Source organism: Canis aureus, chromosome 3 (assembly GCF_053574225.1).
Source record: "Canis aureus isolate CA01 chromosome 3, VMU_Caureus_v.1.0, whole genome shotgun sequence".
NCBI classification, from domain to species: Eukaryota; Metazoa; Chordata; class Mammalia; order Carnivora; family Canidae; genus Canis; species Canis aureus.
In genome coordinates, this window is record NC_135613.1 from 81,734,023 (window position 1) to 81,748,699 (window position 14,677).

At 43.3% G+C, this 14,677-nt stretch overlaps 1 long non-coding RNA gene across 1 annotated transcript; it reads right to left on the bottom strand.

Moving 5' to 3' along the window:
* Positions 1-8,386: 8,386 nt before the first annotated feature.
* On the bottom strand, positions 8,387-13,524 carry LOC144311510 (uncharacterized). Its single transcript, XR_013377106.1, has 2 exons — positions 13,339-13,524; positions 8,387-8,992 (listed from the first exon to the last, which is right to left on the bottom strand). It is a non-coding gene; the product is annotated as an uncharacterized LOC144311510 (long non-coding RNA).
* Positions 13,525-14,677: the final 1,153 nt, after the last annotated feature.

The following is a 14,677-nucleotide window of genomic DNA, read 5'->3' on the forward strand; positions in this document are numbered from 1 at the left end:
CTCCAACATGTTCAGACTCTGTGGAGTACGTGTGCGTGCATGTGCACATACACACGCACAGCTGCTGTAGGGGAGGAAGAGAATTTCCCTCGACCCTCTTCATCCCGAGGCTGGGGCCTGTGGAATGAACTGACAACAGACACATTAAGAGCAGAAAAGCACACACATTTTATTAAATACTTTTACATGCACCGGGAAACCTTCATGGGAAGAATGAAGACTGGTAAGAGCAATTAGGACTGAGAGTGTTTATATACCTTTTTAACAAAAAAAGATAAATTTGTGAAGAAGTGGCAAGGCAAAGGAAAAGGGATTTAAGCTTTTAGGGGTGGAAAATTGTGGCACAGTGACTAGGAAATATGTGGGAGAAACTAATGGGAGATCAGGGTTATTCTGATAGGTCTGTTTGGGCAGATCCAGTTTGTTGCTGACTCCCTGTCTCTGGCGATAAGAATGTTCTTCTTTTCTTGGAACAGGGAGGACTTCTGTCTCATGGGAAATTTTACGACCTGCTTTTGGGTAGAAAAGGGGAGGGCAGAGAGCCCTTCCTGTACTTGCCGTTTCTCAAGTGTCTTCAGCTCAAAGTAATCAATATACTAAAGTGCCATATTTTGGGGTGGCGTGTCTTGACCTTCTTCCCTACCCACCTGCCCTCCCAAAGGAATACAAAGGCCTGAATAGTCTGGGGAATACAAGGGCCTGCTCTCTGAATGGGCTGGCCTTTCTGTAAATCTTTTTCTCTCTTTCCTATCTTCTCTTCTCTCTAGCTGGAAGCCTAACCATCGGACTTGTGACAGAGAGAAAAGGGGGATGAAGATGCTCTGAAATGCTCATTGAGACAGTGCTAACATATCAAAAGAACATTTGACACAAATGGGGTATCTAGTTACCATAGATCTTATGAAGCTCATTCAAAGAATGTAATAAAAAACCTCAAACAATGAATCATTCAGGGAGATGCAAAGGCTCGCTCCCATTCTCATTCTTTTGTTCTTTTGCTATCTTAGGAGAGAAAAATGGATGGCAAATGAGAGCAAGAAGTAAGGGAATATTACAGAATGGAGAAGGAGCAATAGTTAGAAGACCCAAGGTTAGGGGAAGAGCATAAACAAAGGCCATGCACATCTAAGAAATTCAATGTGGAGAGAAAGAAGATAGGGGAAGAGTTTGAAATCCATATTGGGGGAGGAAGTAAAGGTGGAGAGGAAAGTGAAGTGGATGGAAGGACATACCAAAGCCAGTTTCTGGCTCTGCTATTTTGCAGAAGATCTAAGGGACTGGGTCTTTAGCCAGGTGGCATCCATGGGGCCCAACAGGGCACAGTATGGTTCCTGGGACGCCGCTGGCACCAGCCTCACCACTCTGTCCCCTCCAACAACTCAGTGGCCCGTTCTGCTCCCACAATGTGGATCAACCTATCCTAAATGCTTGACTCCTCAAACCTGTGCTTTCTGGACATCCCTTTATCCCATGAGCCTTCTAAAGAGGAGGCACCTCTTTATGATGTGTTCTCATCTTTGCAACATCTTGTGGTGGGGAATCTGGGGTGTGGGTCAGAGCCATCTACCCTTGAATCAAACTCCTGTGGACTGCTTTGACTTTAGGTACCCTCATTTCCTCCTTGGTAAAGTAATGACAGTAGTACCGTGTCCCCTGAAGGCAGATTGTGGCTGTGGGAGGGGTTTAATGGAGAGAGGCACTCAGTGAACCTGGGTAGCATTCTCCCCCCAAGCCAGATCTGGCTACCGAAATGAGAAAGCAGCAAGAAGCAATGTGGAGATAACAACTTTCTAAATATCCTGGTATCCAGAACTCCCCAATCTGGTCACCAGTGTCCCAGGATTTGGGTCTCTAATCTCTAAGTGCTTCTGTCTGTATATATGATATGAAAAGATTAAAGGCAACTTCCCCAAAGTGGTAGGAGGCTTCTCGATGAAAGTTTTAGAGCGTGTTAGCCCTCGGGTATAGTTTCTGATCATAAAATCATGCTCATTGTAAGATCATGTTGTTCTCAGGAGAGTGAAAAAAGCTATCTCAAAGTTGCAGGGACTCGTGTCCTTCCAGGGAGCTCAGGCACCAGGGTCACACCCTGCTGCTCTCAGAAGGCAGAGCCAAACCAGCACCCACTCCCTTCCAAAAGGCTGCTTGCTGCCTGTTTTCACTTCCTTCAGAGGTGTCAGGGTGAGCAGGAGCGGGATGGAGGCACATGCAGACGTTATGCCTCCTCTTGTGTTCACCTTTACCCTTTTCCAAGTAGGAGGGGCACATCTGTGACTTCCAAAGTGATGTTGGGTCAAAAATCGTGTGCCCTGCTGGCCTTCCCTCGGGATGACCTGGGCTCAGAAGAAGATGGAACAGGAAGCTAAGGAAGGGCGAAAGCCCAGCCTTCCTTCTGGGACCTTTCCCACCCCCCCTAACCCCCATCGAGTAGTCTTTCTCCTGGGAGGTGGTCAGAAAGAAAGAGGTCATGGAGAGAACAAAACTTAGGGGCATTTTATAGGATTCCTTATGTTATTTCCTTTAATTTTTCTTCTATTAATGTGGATTATTTATTTGTCCTCAGCTAAAACATAAACATATCAAAACTCATGTTCTGGGGCACCTGGGTGTCTCAGTCTGTTAAGTGTTTGCCTACGGCTCAGGTCATGATCCCAGGGTCCTGGGATCCAGCCCCGAGTCCGGCTCTCTGCTCACTGGGGGGTCTGCTTCTCTATCCCTCTCCCCATTCTCATCACTCGTGTTCTCTCTCTTTCTCTCTCAAATATAGAAATAAATTTAAAAACAAAAAACAAAACTCTTGTTCTACATTCTCCCTGAATCGCTACGTGATTACTTTTACTTGTAGAGTGTTCATTTTATCTTCTCTCTTCCATTCAAAATCTGCTCGTAACTCATTTCCTTCCATAAGTAAAACCTCTTTGAGTAACTTCATGTGGCTTCCATTCCTCTATTTGCCCCATACTCTTAGTCATGTAATTCTGTACATTTTTATGCTATAGTAATTAGTACTATTAATACATATGTATGCGTGTGCTTATATCATATATGGTTTATATGTTTCTATTTATTCACACATCTATATGTTTATAAATTCCTTATACGCACTGATTTTACGTGTGTGCACTTTACGTGTTTACCTGTCCACCAGACTGGACGCAGAGCCATTCCTAACAGATTGAGGAGCCTGAGAAATCGCCCCATGATTTTCTGATCATAAAACCAGAAGAAACTACAGCAGCTGTCTTAATCAAGGAAGGCTGGTGAGTAAATGGCAGGAAAGCAGTTGTCTGGAACACATGTTGGAAGAAGAGGATATTACAAAAGGGTAAGGAGCTTGAGGGGATGCCAGGAGGGATGGAGGTTGCTGCTACATCTTGTAGCCTACTTGCTAGTTGACGCTCTTTCTCTCTTCTATTCAGCGGTGTCGTGGGAGCGAGAGTGTGTGAAGCCTTGCCCATTGCTCATGTTTGCTTTCCTCAGGATTTTTTTTTCTGATAGCAGTCCTTTGCAATGAGGAATGACAGCCTCTGGGGCTGCAGAGAGATTGCTAAGGGCCATGAAGGTGAATGCATACCAAGTATTGCCTGCAGAATGTATGCTTGAAAGTGCAACTACTTTTCTGTAAAATTTCTAGAATTGGTTTTGGAGGTGGTTAGAGAAAGAGATGTTTACATTTTAAAAGAGGTGGGCATTATTCAGTAAGGAAAAGAGCAAAGCCTTTGTAATGATGCAGATCTGTGGTGGATTCCAGGTCTTGCTTTTCCTAGCTATGACTTAGATCATTCAAGTGATTTAAACTTTTTGATTCTGGGCAAAATGAGTTAAAGGGTATTTACTTTGGGAGGTTGTTGGCAGAATCAGATGTGATGTACAAAAGTGCTGAGGTCGTGCTCGGTGCATCATAAATGCTCAATGGTAGCTATTGGTATAGTTCCCTCTTGTACAACCGTCCCTGGTACACTTCATTTTGTACTAATGGTCTTCGATCACGCTGACATATTAATAATGGTAACAAATCCACACATCACTGTATTAACATCTTGGCCTACCCTAAATCCTTGATCTTGTCCTCGTGGTGATGTTTCCACCCCTGGTTGCTCCATAGGCTTTCTCTGTGCTTCTGTATCCCACTGTCCAGACTGGGTCTTCTGTGAGGCTGACCCTGGTCTGGTCCTAAAGGTGAAGCCCTGAACCCTGGGGCCTCTCTAGGGGCCAGCAGGATGGGCCCCCACATCCTTCTGAGACCTTGCTTACGCTTTCCATGGAGCCTACTCATTGGTAGCTTGTGGAATGTCTCTATTATCTTTCCCTCTTTTAAAGAATTATGTATAAAATGAATCAAAATAGGGAAAGGGGGACAGTTGATAATGAACCATGTGGAGAACAAGAGCCTGGTGAGAGCATCTCAGTTTTCCAGGCTGTCTGGCTGGCCATGCTATTTAAGTCCTATCTCGTCCCCACTGTAGTGAGTAAATTGGATTGCTGAGTGAGAAAAAAAAAATGACATATTTCCCTCTTCATGGAGGAACCTAAAAGGCTCTTTTCTGGTTTTTTAGATTCTGGTCATGCAGCCAAAACCTCTTCTTATCTGCTTTTGTATATTTTTTTAACATCTCATGATTAGGTTTGATCTTCTTAAAGGCTTTGATTAAATACTCTTTGCACTTCCCGATGTGCAAGTTCATCATTTTCTGCGGGAAGATGTCTTGATGCCTCATATAGACTTTAGAATGAAAATGTTATTTTCACCCTCAAGCCATAATGGGCTTTTCATCATCAACATTATTATTATTATTATTATTTTATTTTTGACAGAGAGACAGGGGGGGAACACCTCTCCCCGCCCAGCTGGGCCCTTGGGGCTCCCCTCCGCACCCCTAAGGCGAGAGGCCAGGGCGGTGCAGAGTCGTGCTCCACCTTTGCCTCCCGGTTTGACCCATGGGCTCGTTAATGGAAGAACCGCGGCGTGCAAGTTCACGGGAAGACGTGCGCCCTCCCAACCGGAGGCCATCAGCTGCCCACCCGGAACATTTGGAGCTCCAACTGCGTCTCTGAGGGGCCATAAGCAGTTTTCAGGACGTGCATTTGTCCTTGTGGTAGCTGGGCTGGAGGACTTCAAGGGAGACCAAGTCTTGAGAGCAGTTTCGGAGTCTCAAAAACAAAACCACACAAGTCTTACTCTAGTCAAAGTCATGATAGCAGTTCTACACGGGAGCCCACAGGTCCCGCATGGCTTATTTGTAGCATTCAAACAAGAAACACAACAGTCTCCTACCAAGGCCGTCCTTGGAGCCCAAAGCATGAGGATTTCAGAGGCAATTATAGCCTATACCCCAGCTCTCCTACATGGGGCCATGTTGTCTTCTTTTCTTCCCTAGATGCTTGACATATATATACTGCTTTCTTTCCTGACCTCAAAGAGTTGGATTATCAAGAAGAAGGGCTATATCTCCCATTTTCCCAGTGTGTCTATTTCGCTCAGAGCAATTTGAGGCACAGAGCAGAGATTTAATCCGTGTTTGTTAATTAGATCTTGGTGTTGCTGAGGGAAACAGCTCGCTTGGCACTGGTGACTTTCTCTGAGGTTTTCCACTTTGGTTGTTGATGTTCAATGCATGTGGAAGAGGCATCAGAACTTTTCACCTGCTGCACTAGGGGAACCAGGAGGCTGCATGAGCTAATGTCTAAGAAGCACTCAGCACATTTGGCACACACACGCACACACACAGAGCCGTGAGCTATTATTATCCTACCTCTTGGGCTTGCTAAAACGGAAGCTTCACAAGCTCTCCCTGGCACTTCCTCCTAGAAATAGTCTGAGGATATGTACCCCTGCCTTTCATCCAGCTTTCAGCTTCCAATTCCATTGTCCGAAGTCAGCAAGCTGGGGTCAGAAATAATGAAGGGAGGGTTAACCAGATCTGATTGAGCCTCAGATAATTAAGAATCCCAAATAGGGGGACTTATTCATCTCTCTGGTCTCCATCTAATGTCAGACTATGTATTTTTTCTATAGACCTTTTACTGCATTAGATAAATAAGGCCTATTGGTCTCTTCTTAACCTGTGACAACTGCCCCTGAACAGAGCTGATTCTGTTGTGGTGATGGGAGTAAGCTGATGACCAGGTAAGTCTATTCATCTGAGGCCATGAGCTCCTTGGGCATCTGAATCTTAGCTCTCATCTTCTTTCACAGGCTCATACTGGGGTGAAGCTCTAGACCTGCAGCTTGATTTTCCAAACCATGAGTGTGCACAATCCCAGGGCTTCTAGGGGACACACAACGTAGTGATCAGCCTCTAGTTTTCCAAGGTTTTGCTTGGCTTCAGATTCAGGTCTGACTTGAGATTCAGAGAAGGCCAAGGGCATGGGCCTGCCAATGCACATGCTTATAAAGCACATATCATCCAGCATCATGACAGATTCTGGGATATTTCAATTCCTAATCCGTGTGTGTACTCTGTGTGTGTGTGAGTGAGAGAGAGAGAGAGAGAGAGAGACAGAGAGTGGGAGACACAGATTGCTAGTTTTGAAGCCATGCAATACCATGGCCTTTCTTCTAGTTTGTGTCTCATAGCACAGTCCAGCTGTGTAGAGCCAGGATTTGAAAAGATGGACTGGTTGAAATGCTTATTGTACACTAGACAGGCAGTCAGCCCCATACAATTAACAAAGAAAAGGGCCCCTCCCTGCTTTTCCTACTGTTCTTATTTTCCCCCAAACTATTTCTTTCCTTCCAGAGAAAGAGGAAATGAGCAGAGAAGCAATTAATTATAATTATATATGTGCTGGAGTATGGGAGAACTAGTCACAAAGAATTTTCAAGTCCCCAAAATTGTCTAATAAAAACTACCCAACAACGTCATAATTTTTGGGAGGAAGTTAAATTTTTATAGAGTTTGGTGATAGGAAAAATTTTTCTAAAAGTGAGTGTTCTTAATCACTACACTGTCACTTTGCAAAGTAACTGTGGAATTAGGAATAATTACACTCTAAAGAAGGAAAATGAAACAATCTGCCTTATGATATTTTAAAATAGAATTATGATTCTGGTTTGTCCCATAAATAAAAAAGAGGCAAAGTATGAACTTGTAGATGAGGTAATAACCCAGGGTCTTAGAAACTTAGGTTTTATGCTTAATGTGTCTGATGATGGGGCCTAACCTAGTAAGTTATGGGTAGCTGTGCCCCCTGAGACAGCAGGGGGATCTTGGTATAGCAATGTCAGGGACATGAAGTCTTCAGCATTGGGTGCCTGGTCTTCCTCAAGGTGCTGTCATATCCACAGAGCATCGTGATTGTGAACTGCATGGTGAGTCACCCTCTGTTTGCACACTCCATTGGTAAAGCTTCCATAACTTTGCCAAGTAAATCACACTATCACCAATCCCAGCCAATCCAAGATAATGAGTATATTAGTCATAATTCTTCAGAGAAATAAAACCAATAGTATGCATGTAGATATACACTGGAGGAGATTTATTATAGAGATTGGCTCATGTGGTTACTGAGGCCAAGAAGTCCCACAGTCTGCCTTCTGCAAGCTGTAGACCAAGAGAGTTGATCATATGATTCAGTCTGAGGCTTCAGCCTGAGAGCTGAAAGGCCACAGTGTCAAGTCTCCAAGTCCAAAGGCTTGAGAACTTCTGATGTCTGAGGGCAGGAGAAGATGGTCACCCTGGCCCAAGAGGAGGGAAAATGTGCTCCTCCTCTGCCTTTTTTTGTTCTGTTTGAGCCCTCAAGGGATTAGATGATGCCCACCTCCATTGGTGAGGGAGATCTTTACTAAGTCTACTGATTCAAATGGTAATCTCTTCCAGAGACCCTCACAGACATACCCAGAAATAACGTTCACCAGGTACCTATCATTTAGCCCAGTCAGACTGACACATAAAATGAACCATCACAATGAGTTATAGTCAGAACAGAGCTGGAGGTCATTCTGAGGGTTTCTGTGTATAGACACAAGAAGTTCAATTTGTTCTATACTGTGAAAAGATAACAAATATGGAGATTATGTCTGAAAATAATCAGACACCTGTCCCTAATAATTCCCACCATCATGGAGTGAAAATCAGGGCAATTTTTTTTTTTTTTTTTTAAATCAGGGCAATTTTGAAACCTGGGTCTGCTCCACCCCTTCTTTGGATAATGTTTCTAGAAATCTCCCCAAATTTGGTATTGACTCTTGGTAGTAAAAGTGGAGAGGCTTAGAACTACAATCTGGCCAGCAGAGGACTAAGGGTAAATGTGGACAGTTGGCCTATTGAACGAAGACCTGAAATAGAAAAACAGAAACACACACACACACACACACACACACAAATATAGGCATTTAAGGGAATAATAGCGGAATAGTAATAATAATACATTATGTCAACAGCAGTGACAAAAGAAACACTCAATGTATTTATAGAGCTAAATAAAAGACAGATCCAGGTCCCACGTTTTGACTCTGAACAACCTTCTCAGTTGGATTTTGCTTCTGTCTAAGGATTATTTTGGAAAGAGCTATTATTATCCAAGATTTATCATGCTGCACTAGGGGGAACTCGTACTTTCCACAGAGACAATTATTGAATTCTCACTGGAGGCTCTTAAAGGAACAGAGACCTGTTCCAAGGGTTCAAGTAGAAAGAGGCTCCAGTAGAGGGCTGTGATCTAGTCCCATCAGATCTAGCGTCATGTGTTTGATGGGCCCTTTTCTCTGCTGTGATAGCACAGGTTCTTTCTCATTAAATGTGCCCTTCAACCCCCTCATCACAATAAGAGGACAGAAGAGGAATTCGCATTCATGGTGAGCATCATGCAGGAAGTCCTTTCAAGAGGCGCCTATCTCCAGAAGGAGACGCAGGTTGCAGTAAATCCTGAAGCATCATTGAAATGGAAACCAAGTCAAAACCATGACCTAGAAAGATAAGAGTCTGATAGAATTCTGGAAGCAGATTCTTCACTTGAGTAGGTAGGTACTTGAACAAGCCCGGTGGTATAGCTGTGTTTGGGTGGCGGTCATCAGAGGTTTAGGAAAAGAGAGAAGTCATTGTTAATATTAGACGAGAACTCTGAAAATCTGGAGGATAGAAATGCAGTATTAGGTGTAAGCAATAACTGTGAAAGTAAACAGTGATAAATGCCGTATTAAATCTAAAGCGCTATGCGACCAGATAATAACAAATAACAGAGCTAATAGCCAGCCGTTAATACAGGCCAATTTATTATTTAAAACATTTATTAAGATTTAACAATAACCAAATAATTTTTTGTTAAACTGTTATTAAACCGAAGCCCTGTATACATTAATCAACTGATATTTATCATTCAGATTGTATCTCATTAGATCCAAAGGGGTGTATATATTTTCAAATCAAACTTGGAAATTGAAAATGAACTGTAGCTCATTTTTGCCAAGTGTGGATGCATAAAGATTATTGTGTCTGCCAGCTGGGTAGCCAGACAGTGGAGTGGACTTGTCTAATTAGGAACAATTGCTGATAAATCAATTCTTTCCTTTTATAGGACAATTAGAATTTGTGTGTATGTGTGTGTGTTTTAAATTTTAATTTGATTTTGCACATTGTTCTGCAACCAAGTTAACTCTTTGAAGTGTTTTTAGATCATGCACATTTTCCACAAAATATAAAAAGGGTTATTGCTGTTCTATCAGTCATGCAAACAATCCAAGATTTATCTATTCATCTATTCACATAATTCAGGCATAAACTGCATGTAATTGCTCATGTGATGCTCCCAATCTGGCTTACCATACTGGGCCCCAAATATGACTTGTAATTATTTGCCTGATTTTTTTTAAGGAGACTATTTCTCCACCAAAGAGTGTCCTCTTTTTCATCTTTGCCTGTTAAAATCCTTCCTAGTCTTGAAATGCAGCTCAAAGTTGACTTCCCTGATTCCTCTCATTTAGAAGTGATCTAACACTTGAATCTCCACTTTTATCCATCATTGTGTCTAACACGGTGCTTACCACTGGGACATTGGAATGATATAGGTTTTTTGACTACATGAGGGAGTGAAAAAACACACATTCCCTGAGGACAGAGTCCCCAGCCTCCCTGGCTGTTTTGGAAGAGATAAAGGGATAACAAGGAGCTGAAGGAAGCGCAAACGCACGATAGGCAGGTGAACTCAGGGGAGGGCTACTGCCTCGCAAGGAAATGTGAGGGTATACATGTATATGCATCATCTTCCCAAGGCCTGTGATTTGATTGGCTATTATTGCCTGGGGGAGGTGTTTTTATTTTTTGGTTTGCAAACCTTAATCTTCAACAATTAAAGAGGAAAACAGCTGCCTGCCACAGCACGGGGCGGCAAGGTCTCCACCTGACCGATGAAGTACGGGACCTCTCCGGGGCGACGTGCTCACCAGAGATGGTGGTGGGTGAGCAATTTCCATGCGGTGGATCTAGGTCAGGAGGCCTAAAGAGCCTGCTGCCCCCGGAGCAATTAGACTCACAACACTGCATGCTGCACGTTGGCCAATTAGTCTGCAAGAGAGCAGAGGCCCAGGACTTTAATCGCTCTAAGGGCCTGTTTGTGTACTATGTGGGAGCAATTTCAAATATGGTTTCGGGTTTGCAGATGGTTGAATTCCAAGTGAGTGGTGGTTCATGGAGCCTCACAGATACCAGCAACCATAAGTGTCAAGGAAGAGGAATATATGTGGGATTTCCGCTCTACCTCCTGGTCAGTTTCACCTAGGGATCACCTTTTGGGGAATCAGAAGCCTGTCATTAAGTGGTCACCTACTGTGTCACTGGTTCTGTGGGTGCAAACTTCTTTGGGGAGAATTTACATACCTTTCCATTAGCAACTCGCTCATGTTCTCTTACCTCGCACCACGCTGAGAATAACGTGGGCTGAGTTCTACCCGGTAAGCGCCATGTACACATCTCGACTGTCAGAAGATGTCACTCAATATGGTGAAACATACAGAGGCTGTCAAAGCTCCTAGGTTTGATCTCTTCATCTAGTTGTTATCTAATTGTTGTCTGCTTGGTTCAGGACATACCACTTCCTGCTAAGATCAGTGAGATAACCTTGCCTGGTTTCCCCCCGCCTCCTAACTGTCTCCACATAGATCGGATCTTCACATTTTGTCCAAATTTTCTTCTTGGAGTGCAGATCTTCTGTTCAATCACCTCCAATGATTCTTTGCTATGATTTTCGGGCTCCTCCACAACACGGCGCCACCCGATCTCTCTGACTTTGTTTCCCTTGCATGACCTGCAAGCATTTTATGAGCTATTTCAGTCCAGCTAATCTTTGTCCCAAGCTTCTGGCTTCAGTCCTTTCTTGATTTGTAGTAGTCTTGCCACTTGGAATTCTCTTACTTGTGTACCAGTCACACAACATTTGATCCATCCCTTCAGGTCCATCTCAATCCAGACCTCCCCTGGATGCCTTTCCAGAACCTATTGCCATGGTTAGTGATGCCCATGTGCCAAGCAAGAGGCCCATCTCAGGACACTCCAATTCCCATTTTGAGAACTAAAGCTTCCAGCAGCAGCTTCTACTGGGGATGTCTCAACAGCACGCTATCTCCCCAGATTACTTTTGTCCAGTCCTATTGTAAATCTCTATGACCTTTCTAAAAGTCACAGAAATTTTACAGAAGATGGATCAGGGGTAGCCAGAGGACAAAAACAACTTTTTTTTACTCTGGGTGGCTTCATTGCATTTTTGTCCTACCTCTTTAATTTCACCCCTACCACCCTAGTTTTGTTTTGTCTTGTTTTGTTTTATTTTATTTTATTTTATCTTATTTTTTAAACAATCAGACCTACAGGCTTGACATGGATTCTGTGGAGTTTTATTCATGTTTGTAGGATGGCTTTAATATTAAAAGAGGAGAGATAGAAAGATTGACATCAAGATTGTAGGCTCATAAAACATTCAAGGGAACTTAGCAATTGTCTGGTTCAGCCTTCATTTTACCTTATTTTTAAAATTTTTATTTGATTGCTTTTAGGCTAAAATATAGAAGTTCAATCTGGCCGTGTTACAGAACTCCAGGAAATGGGGAAAATAAAAAGAAAATCATTCATCATCCTAATGTCCTATTATTGCCAACTCTATCAATTGCCATATGCATATTTTACCAGCCTATAATAGTGGTGTACAGAAAAAGTTGTTTCTTTTTCTTTTTAAAGCTGAACAAGACAGATGAGGTCACTGAGGCCCTAGATTCCACTATTAGATAATATCCACCATTTACAGTATTTGATTTTGTACTGACCAAGAATAAACATTTCAGTTTCTTCTGACAGGCTCCAGAAGAAGATTGCCTCACTCTGAGTACCCAGCCACTTCCAAATCGTGTGACACTGGTCAAGTTACTTAACACTAGTTTGACTCTGTTTCCTCATCTGTCAAACGGGCAGAAAATAGGGTTGGCAGGAGGATTAAATGATATAATACATGCCAACACATGTTTGCTGGATTCCTTTAGTTCCCATGGTCTCCAGCTTGCAGTTGAGTTTGGTTTCTGTTGGACTGAACAGAGTCCACCTTTGCACTTAGTTGGGAGTTCTGGCAGGTGTTGGAGGGAGGGAGGAGAGTGAATATTAATTCTTTGGGCTCTCTTCCTGCTGGGCAGTCTACTGATTGTATTCCTTGATCCAAGATCACTGCTTTCAAGCAGCATACTCTAAAGAGCTCTTTCACACCATGGCTCCAATAACTGCTTCTTCCCTCCTTATTCCTTATGGCTTTGGAGTGATATCACCTTACCTACTATTAAGCTCCAGGTTACTGTACTATCCCTTGTGGTTTCCCAACACCCACACATTAGAAACAGCCCCTTTGTAAATAAACCCTCCTGGAGCTTTCCTATTTTGAGTCTACCATCTGTTTCCTGCTGAGACCCTGACTGATACAACATGGTAATATTACTTCGTCCCCCTTTCAATGAAAAATGAAATTACAGATCTTGAAAGGCAAAACTACAATGGTCTATTTAATTAACTCTTTCAGGATTTGATGGTTAAATTCTGTAAAGAATACAAAGCTGGGCCCCCATGCACAACAGCCACCATGATGCTTCCTAAACTCTAGATCTGAGTCTAACGGTGTCATATGCTTTCTACCCTCACCCTTATCTCACTACTAAGGTAAATATTAGTTTTCTTCACATTTTGTAGACGAGAAGATCGAGACCCGGAGAACTGCAGTCAACAAGGAGCAAAATGGACTCCTGGTCCCAAGAACCATGTTCTAAACCACTACACCAGTGGTGCCCAAAGTGGAGTCCTGGTCGGCAACATCAGTTCCATCTGGGAATTTGTGAGAAATGCAAATTCTTGGGCCCCACTTCAGACTTACCGAAGCAGAGACTTTGGGCTTGGGGCCCAATCACTTATATTTTAGGAACCCCTCCATGTGATTCTTTGAAAGTATGCTAAAGTTTAAGAAGCACCACGTTACACAAAATCACTTGCCAGGGCTTCATGGCTCCTTCTGCCTTGCTGGGTTTCATCTGAGGTCACTTCAAGAGTCTGGAATTCTACTCAGGATGCCACCTATTGAAAAATAATGGTTTTGTGCAACCTTCTAGAATGTCCAAGACACTCTCCTATTCGTTACCTCAGGAGGCTGTATGTTTCATGGCGAAGTGAATGGGCTCAACTGCACTATTCTGGAAAGGCTCTCTGTTCTCTTGGGCAAACAGTTCTTTCTGTGAACTTCTGCTTCTTCAGCTGGAAAGTGAGGATAATGACAGTGTGTGCCTCTTAGGATTGTTGGAAGGTTAAATAAAAACAGCAAAAAACCCCCCACAGTGCTCGGCACACAGTAAGCACTCGATAAACACCAACTATTACCAATTTAAAAACCTTATTATACCCTTTTTATAGGTAAGGAAATACCAGCTCAGGAGTGTTGATTTACCTGAATCTGGAGCTTGGTTTCAAAGGCAGGTCTTCTGATTGAAAGTCCCTATTGTTTTCCACATGCCTTCCAGAGTAGCCTTGGAAAGTCTGGTTCAGTAATATCCTTAGAAACAGTTGGATGATGAAGCTGAAGGGGAATGTGCCCGAAAATATTTAAGGCCTAATCACGCTCCTCAGCCTCCATGAGTAGAAGTCTCCTGAGACCCACCTGCTATGCATCTCATCCGGGAAGGCTGGCCAGCCCCCGAAGGTCCTTTCTGAAGCTTGTCCTCTTCCTGGCCTGCCCTGTGCCCTGCGATGACTTCTCCTGCCAGGACGCCTTCTCTCCTAATGGAGAAAGTAGAGAGCGAAGAGCAGGTGGTCATAGAGGGAAAAGCTTTTTGCAGCTGCCTCAGTTCAGGAGCTTCTGGGATATTTAGTCCCCAAGAGATTTCTAGAACCATTGAGAAGGCGCCAAACAGGAATGTAAAAGTTAATAACTTCCTTATTTGAAAGCTAAACCTTTCCAAACCTATCACATGCACTTTTCCTCATGGAGGATTAACGGCCTGACAAGGTTGAACTTTGAAAGAAAAGCTATTTGTGACTTATGGGGAGCTGGGGGAAAAAAGGTCTTGACTTTTTAAAAACAAAACAAAACAAGCAAACCCAAACACGTTAATTTTTCTCAAGCCTATAACTCACAAAGGGCACCACCGCTTTGGCTGGAACTTTCCAAAATGACTCTCCTCTGAGTCAAAGGGAGGCGGGAGCAAGCGGCATCCCCACAGAAT